Source organism: Callorhinus ursinus, unplaced genomic scaffold (assembly GCF_003265705.2).
Source record: "Callorhinus ursinus isolate GAN/ISIS: 27379988/994484 unplaced genomic scaffold, GSC_fseal_2.0 scaffold478, whole genome shotgun sequence".
In the NCBI taxonomy this organism is placed as follows: domain Eukaryota; kingdom Metazoa; phylum Chordata; class Mammalia; order Carnivora; family Otariidae; genus Callorhinus; species Callorhinus ursinus.
This window is the reverse complement of record NW_027397533.1, coordinates 1-7,761: the sequence shown is the minus strand read 5'-3', so window position 1 is coordinate 7,761 and position 7,761 is coordinate 1. Positions and strand designations below refer to the sequence as shown.

Genomic DNA, 7,761 nt, shown 5'->3' with positions numbered 1-7,761 from the left:
CTGGAGCCATTCACAGCTGTAAAGGACCCAGAAATAATCAAAATGTAGTGACCACAAAGAGAGGAACTTATGCCCCCAGGCAGGCCTCCTGTGCGCAGGAGTGTTTGGGGCGCTGGCATGCCCGTGCAAGCAGTGCTGGGTTCCACTGTTTCCCTCAAGGGGACAGAAGTAGGAATCTGCTCTGATGGCTCCACTCAAGGCAGCACCACCTGATGGAGATGGGGCCAGCCCCGCGTGAGTTCCAGATGTCCTGGTGACTCTTGGGCACAGCCACAAATCTCAGTTTCTTCATTACTCAGGGAATGATGGGGGGCCAGCCTAGCAGCCTCAGGTCCTGCAGGTCCTCCAGGGGCCAGGCCAGCAGCCGTGGGTCCTGCATGGCCTCTGGGGTAGCCCCTCATGAGTTCTGTCTGTCCTGGTGATTCTTGGGCATGGCCCGAATCTCAGCTTCTTCATGACCAGAGCCACCCCATCAGCTGCGGGTCCCACAACTCCTCTGGGGACAGCGCCTCATGAGTTCTGGGTGTCCTGGTGATTCTTGGGCACAGCCATGAATCTCAGCTTCTTCATGACCCGGGGAATGATGGGGGGCCAGCCCAGCAGCCGTGGGTCCCACAGGTCCTCCAGGGACAGCACCTTGGTGGGCCTGTGGCCCAGCAGGTACCTGTTCAGGTGGCACTTATCGGGCCACACGGCCTCAATCCCATTGGCCCAGTTGACCCCCATCACCTGGTGACAGGCCGAGGTCAGTCAGGGAACCTCCACCACCAATTCCCAAAAAAGGCCCCCATGTAGTAAAAGTTGCCCTGGTCCCTGGGGATGTGGGTCTGGGACTGTGTCCAGCGCTCGTAGCTAAAGTCCTCATGGGCTACCCAGTAAAACCCGGGGTGTGGGGTGCCAAAGAGGGGGGACAGGATCTCCATGCACACATGGTCCCAGAACTTCATTCCCGCATCCACGTCCACGCACACCAGGTCTTCCATGTCACAGAGGAAGCGCTGCTCGCGGAAGCGGCTGATCATCACTCTGTGCTGCATGGACACATACTGCCAGAGCAGGACGCCGTGGACCTCGACGACCACCACCCTCCGGCCCTCCCAGAGTGGCCCACAGGGCACAGCAACCAGCTGGTCGGTGAAGACGTAGTAAGTGATCCTGTGTCCACCATGAGGACCACCACCCTCCGGCCCACAGGGAGGGGCACACGGGGCCTGGCAGCCGGCTGATTGGTGAAAACCTAGTAGTTGATCCCGTGCCCCACCATGAAGTGCTTCTCTGCCGTCTGCAAGAACAGCTCCAGGGAAGACCATGCATCCACAGGGGCAGTGGACAGGGCAGGAAGAGGGTCACTGCCAGAGGCTGGCAGCAGGACCCCAGAGTTGGGGGCCATGGACATGTGCACCTTCTTCAAGGGGGTGGACCCTGGGCTGCCTTAAGCAACAGCCACCTCCTGAACTTCCTGAGGGAATCTGCCAGCAGGACCTCCTTAATGCTTGTTCCCAGAGATGGGGGCCATCAGTACCCCATCTTCCAAAGGGGAGCCTGAGGCTTTGGAGGCTGGAAACCCATGCAGCCCCACAGCATGCTGGAGCCAGGAACACTCCCCCTGTGCTGAGCTCCTGGGCAAACCGTGCAGGTGCCCTCCACTGGCCGCCCCCCTGCAGATCCCATCCCCACCTTCCAGGAGGGAAGCACCTTTGGGCACAGCCCTCATTTCTATGTCTTACAGAGTGGCTAGGATCAGCAGGGCCGGCCACCCGTCCCACTTTGCTTTGAGTGGGCTGCCACTGGCCCCCACAAACCTGTCTCCACTTCCTGTAGGGTCCTCCCTGGAAGGCTGCTGGACATCCTGCTGACCAGGTGCTCAGTAAGCCACTGGTATTCCTAGGAGGGGTCACCCTCAAACTCTGCCACATCAGGAATCAGGTCCAGCCCATCGACAGGGAATGCAAAAGATGACACCAGGAAGAAGAGGGGGCTTGCTTAGGCCCCAGGCTTGAATCCAAGGGTGTGAGCTTCCAGGTCCAGTCTACATCTCCCCGGCCCCAAAAGGTTGGAAGTTTTGTCCAACCATGTCCCATGGCTGGTCCCCCTTTAAGGGTACTACCTGCTCCCCCCTGTGAGGACAGCAGCTCCCCCATTATAGGCAAGTGTGGTGAGCCCCTCTGAGACTGATGTTTTTGCGTATGTGCTAAGGCTACTTCCCTGTGCCTGCACCATACCCGGCAGGTTAGTAAATCGCTCACACAGGGAAGGCGGGCACGCCTTGTTTCCCAATGGGGGAACAAGCCAGATATGAAGCAGGGGGATAGAAGAGTGATCCTGGCAGAGGGCAGAGCAAAAGCAAAGGCTTGTAGTCAGGCCCAGGGCACATGTGGGACGACCACACACTTGGGTGGCCCACAGAAGGGGGGGCATGGTGGAAGAGGTGAGGCTGGAGAGGATGGGGAGGAGGGGAGCAGACCACAGAGAAGCCCAAAGGTAATGTCCTGAAAATATCACTCTAGTTACAGAGGAGAATGGGTTCTGTGCAGCAGAGGACAGGGAGAACCTAACCCTAAACCTAATCCCTAACTCCTAACCCTAACCCTAACCCTAACCCTAACCCTAACCACTATTACCAACCCCACAAAATCAGCAAAATACATTCCTGTACCTTTCTTAAAAGAGATGTAAGAAGGCAGATCAGAAGAATTGCAAAACCAAGAGCTCATAAATAGACTGTGCACCCTAAGCAAGTGACTCTGCACAAACACCTCAAAGGTTATTCAATAGAGTGAAACAAGCAATGTTATACAGCACAATGAATTTTTTTTTATTTTGGGTTCTTTTGTTCCTGGGAGTATACACATCCCCCCAGCACAATGAATTTTTAATAAATCATGTGGTCATATTAATTGATGCAGAAAATGTTCTAACCAAAGTCCAACGTCTGTTGCTGATATAAATACTCACGAAAGGAGGAATAAGGAGTAATTTTCTCATTAAATCTCCAGCAAACACCATGATTAAGTCTGAAAATGGACAGCTCTCCTCTGAAATCAGGAACAAGGACAGAATGCTGGTTTTCACCTGTTGCTCAATATTGGACTGAAAGTTCTACCCAGAAGGATAAGCCAAGAAAGAAGGCATCCACATGTGAAAGGAAACACTAGAACTCTGTCTATTCAGAGACCAGGGATGACATCATCTTATATAGAGCTTCCTAAAGAATCAACAAAAAATGATTACAGCCAGTTACATAATTCAGCAGTTACAGGACAAGATATCAATACCCAAAATCACTCTTATTTGTATACACTAGCAATGAATCATCCAAAAAGGAATTTAAGAAAACAATTCCATTTTAGGGAACATCAACATTAACCAAATATTTAGGTATAGATGTCTTCAAGGTGCACATCTTGTACACTGAAAGTTACAAAACATTGCTGAAAGAAAGTAAGGGAAACCTAAATAATTCTGAAGACACCCTATGGTGATGAAAAGACATACTATTAATAAGATGGCAGTAGAACACAAGGCGATGTGGAAATTCAATGTGTTCCCAAGAAAATTCACAAAGGCCTTTGGGAAGAAATGCACAAGCTAATCCTAACAGTCATATGGAATTTCAAGGGACCACAAGAGAGCCAGAACAATCTTGAAAAAGAAAATCAAAGGTGAAAGGTCATACTTCCAAAGTTCAAATCTAATAACAAAGCAACAGTCAAGAAAACGTTGTGATACTGTCGTAAAAGTATGCATTCACCCTGAAGCAAATAATACATTATGTTAATTAATTGAATTAAAAAATTTTTAAATAAATAAAATAACAATTTTTATTGTTCTGCATACCCTTTTAAAAAGGTATGCATACAGATCAGTGGGATTTAAGTGAGACCAGAAATAAACCCCTTCTTCTATGGTCCACTGAATTTTGACAAGGGTGGACAACATTACATTGGGGGACAATTGGTTATCCACGTGCAGAGGAATGAAACTGGACCCTTACCTCATTCCACATAGAAATGTTAGCTCAAAATAAGTAAAGGTTTAAATGTAAGAGGTAAAATTATAAACTCTAGAAGAAATAAATGGGGATAAATCTTCATAACCTTGGATTTAGCAATGCTTTTAGCTCTGACACCAAAGCATAAGAAAAGAAAGAAAAAATAGATAAAATAATATCCTCAAAATTAAAAATCTTTTCAGCACGCCTGGGTGGCTCAGTCAGTTAAGCATCTAACTTAATTCTGGCTCAGATCATGATCTCAGGGTCATGATATCAAGCCCCATGTCAGGCTCCACACTGAGCATAGGGCCTGCTTGAGAGTCTCTCTCCCTCTCCCTCTGCCCCCGACCGCTCACACACTCTCTCTCCCTCACTATTAAAACAAATGTTGGAAAAAATTAAAAATCTTGGTACATCAGAAGTGACTATCCTGAAAGTGAAAAGATAGCCCCCAGAAGGAAATATTTGTACATTATGTATCTAGTAAGAGTCTGTTGTCCAGAATATGTAAAGAGCTTTTACAACTCCTCAACAAAAAGACAACCTAACTTTAAAATAGACAAAGGACTTGGATAGACCCTTCTCCAGAGAAATCACGGGGAGTTGGGTGTTTAATGCACACAGAGTCTCCCTCGGGGAGAATGAACATGTTCTGGAGAATGAGGTACAACCGTGGGAACTCAGCTAAGGCCAGAGCATTGTGTACCTGAAATGTTTTAGGTGGTAAAGGTTATTTATGTTTAGTCATGGTGAAAAAGTGGATGAAGGACTGATGCATGTCACCACGTGGATGGACACTGAAAACAGCCCAAGTGACAGAAGCCAGACAGAAAATACCACTCAGATTAACGCCCTCTGTAAATGGCTCTAAATCCATCCTTAAATCCTTAAATCCATCAGGGTTGTGAAAATAAGGGAAAGTCTCGGAGCAGTTCCAGAAAAAGAAAACTGGATYTGAATGGAAAAGGACATTTCGGATGTGGGGCAGGTGGTGGCAGTGGAAGTGGGTCTGTGGTCTGGGTTATAATGTGGAGAGTGTAATGGTTTCCTCATTTACGGGTATGTGGTGGTTCCGCGGGGCAGTGTCCCCATCGGGGGTAAAATGCCCTGAAGCACCCCGTGTGAAGTCGTAAATGTGGTAAGGAGATGACAGCTGGGGGTCTGAGTGTGGAGATAAAGCGTATTTGCGCTGTGGTGAGAGGTTGACCGCACTCTGAAATCACCGCAGAGTGCATTACTCTTCAAACAACCACATCAGCACCAGGTCACGGAAGCAGAGACGGCATCAAACTGTGATGGAGGCCGCGCCCTCCCAGATCCGATTCACCCACCGTGGAGAGCCCACTCGCCCTTGAAGGAGGCCACATGGTAGCGAGATACTCGTGGGAGGATTAAATCAGCAGCCCCTGTGTCTTGGGTGCAGTAGAAGCAGTGGGATCTGGAATTCCCATTTTCCACAACCCTCCCCCAAAACCTGGTTAGAACTGTGAAAATGCAAGAAGGGCACCTCAGGAAAGTGGACTGGGGACGCCAGCAGGGGAGGCCGGAGGGGGGAGCCCGCCACTCAGGGTCAGTGACGGGAACGACCATCAGTTACAGACCCAGGGTCGGAAGCCTCCACGGGAGACACCCATCAGTCACAGGCCCCGGAGCGGAGGACGCCGGTGTCCGCTCCTCCAAGAACTCCATGCTCCCTGCAGCTCCGCGGGGGCGAGCCGCCGTCACCCCGAAGCCTGCTTCTCTCCGGCGGACTTCCCTTCGGGACAGCGCTCCCCGCTTCCTCCTCCTTCTCCAGGACATACTGTTCCTCTCCTTCCTTTCTTGTCCGCGATGTGGCCGGAGCTGGCTTGTCCCGGATGGCAAGTCTCTGCTCTTCCGAAATAAACCCATTTTGCTGGTAAAACGACCGGCACTTTTAGTTTAACAGAACGAATAAATTCGATAAGTTGGCAAGGAACAAAACCAATAGACAAAAAAGAACCATACACCTAGGAGTACATGTCCCCAGGAGCTGACACACCTGTTCTCTGACCCCGTGAGACACGGACCGCAGACGTCGAGGGAGACACGCCGGGAAGACACCCTGCGCTCAGGGAAGAGCGGACGCTGCGAACATGTCTACTCTCCCCCAGCCGTCCGCAGAGTCCGCGCCGTCGCTACGGACCTCCAGCGGGATCTTCGCAGACACGGAACCCACAACCCTGAAGCGGGTGTGGACGCGGGGAGGAGCCAGCGGGGCCGAGGCGGCGGGAGGAGGAGCACAGCGGCGGGCGGCCGCTCCCGGACCGCAGACCGCGGGAGCAGCCCCAGGAACTGAATCCGGGTGCGTGTGAACACGGACGCGGGGGCCGCCGGAGCGGATCCGAGGCCAGAGAGGGGAGCCCCGACAGCCCCGCGCACGGCACCCCCGGGACCCCACGTCACCGCACACAGAGCCACGGACACCCCACGGTCTGCGCACCCGCCCTTCCTCTGCTGAGTCCTGTGAACACGGACCCCCTCAGCAGTCCCCGCTCAGACGGCTTCTCCTCACCTCCTCCCACGGCGGGGCCTGAGGAGGCCGGGCTCCTGTCAGTGTGGACGCGCCCCACGGCCCCCAGAAGCCTCCACCTCAGGTCCTGAGGAAGTCCGCCCCTGTCACGGAGGCTGCGCAGGCCGGGCTCTGGGCTCCTGGCGGGAGCTGGGGTCGTGCGCCCTCTGCAGGCGGGGGAGGCAGTGCAGGACAAGGTGAGCTCCCCGTTCAATGGAAGCACCTGCTGGCTCCCTGGGTCCAGCTGAAGCCATTAAATTCTGAAAATTCAAGCTGAATGGAGCCCAATATCCCCACAACTTCTCCAAAAATAGCTAAGAAACAATTAATTGGAAACAATACGGAATGACAACAGTCCCTGACCCAAACAGTGCCACTGAACATGACCCTGGCCCTGACTGAACATGATTCTGACCCAAACTTGATCTCAAGCCTGGTCCTGACCCCAGCCCAAGACCCTAACCCTAGCCCCCAAACCCGAACAATGTTCACGATAATCACAAGGTAGAAACCATGCAAATGTCCATCCATGGTGAATGCATAAACAAAGTGTGGTCAAGGGTTTGGGTCTGGGTTCAGGTTCAGGTTTGGGTCATAGTTCTAGATCAAGGTTTGGGTTTAGGATCAGGGTGAGGGTGAGGGTTTTGGGTGAGGGTGAGGTTAATGGTTAGGATTAGAGCTTAGGGCTTTAGGCTTATGATTTAGGGTTTAAGACTTAGGGCTTAGGGGATAAAGTTTAAGGTCACATTTGGGTTTGGGTTCTTGCTGGGGTTTGGGTTCAGGGCTCATGACGCAGAGTTCTGGTTCAGGGTTTGGGTTCATGGTTCAGGGCTTGGATTCAGGACTTGGATTCAGAGTTTGGGTGTGGGGATCAATTTCAGGTTTGAGATTCAGGGTTCCAGTTTGGGGCTTAGGGTCACATTAGCTTTTAGGGTTAAAGTCAAGGGTTAGAGTTAGGTTCAAGGATCACACGTGTTCTTTAGTTGTCAACATGGACACAAAATTTCTATCTGAAGTTTCTAAATCTGAAATCTATTTAGTTTGGGTGTCAGGAGCTTGTTCAGAATTTAGGGTCACAGTAACTGCCTACCAACAGCATTCTGATCCTAGAGTATCCCAGTCACCCAGAAGCTGCTTTTTTCTTGGTTCAAACATACCCTTTGCACAGAAGGGTGAGCTGCTGCCAAATCTGGGATGATTTCCCAATGGCAGAGGTGTGAAACCAAATATTGTGGAA

The 7,761-nt window shown here is 51.3% G+C and overlaps 1 pseudogene; it reads right to left on the bottom strand.

Annotated features, from left to right (window-relative positions):
• Positions 1-510: 510 nt before the first annotated feature.
• Positions 511-1,396, bottom strand: LOC112815569 (histo-blood group ABO system transferase-like; annotated as a pseudogene).
• Between the last annotated feature and the right edge of the window lie 6,365 nt (positions 1,397-7,761).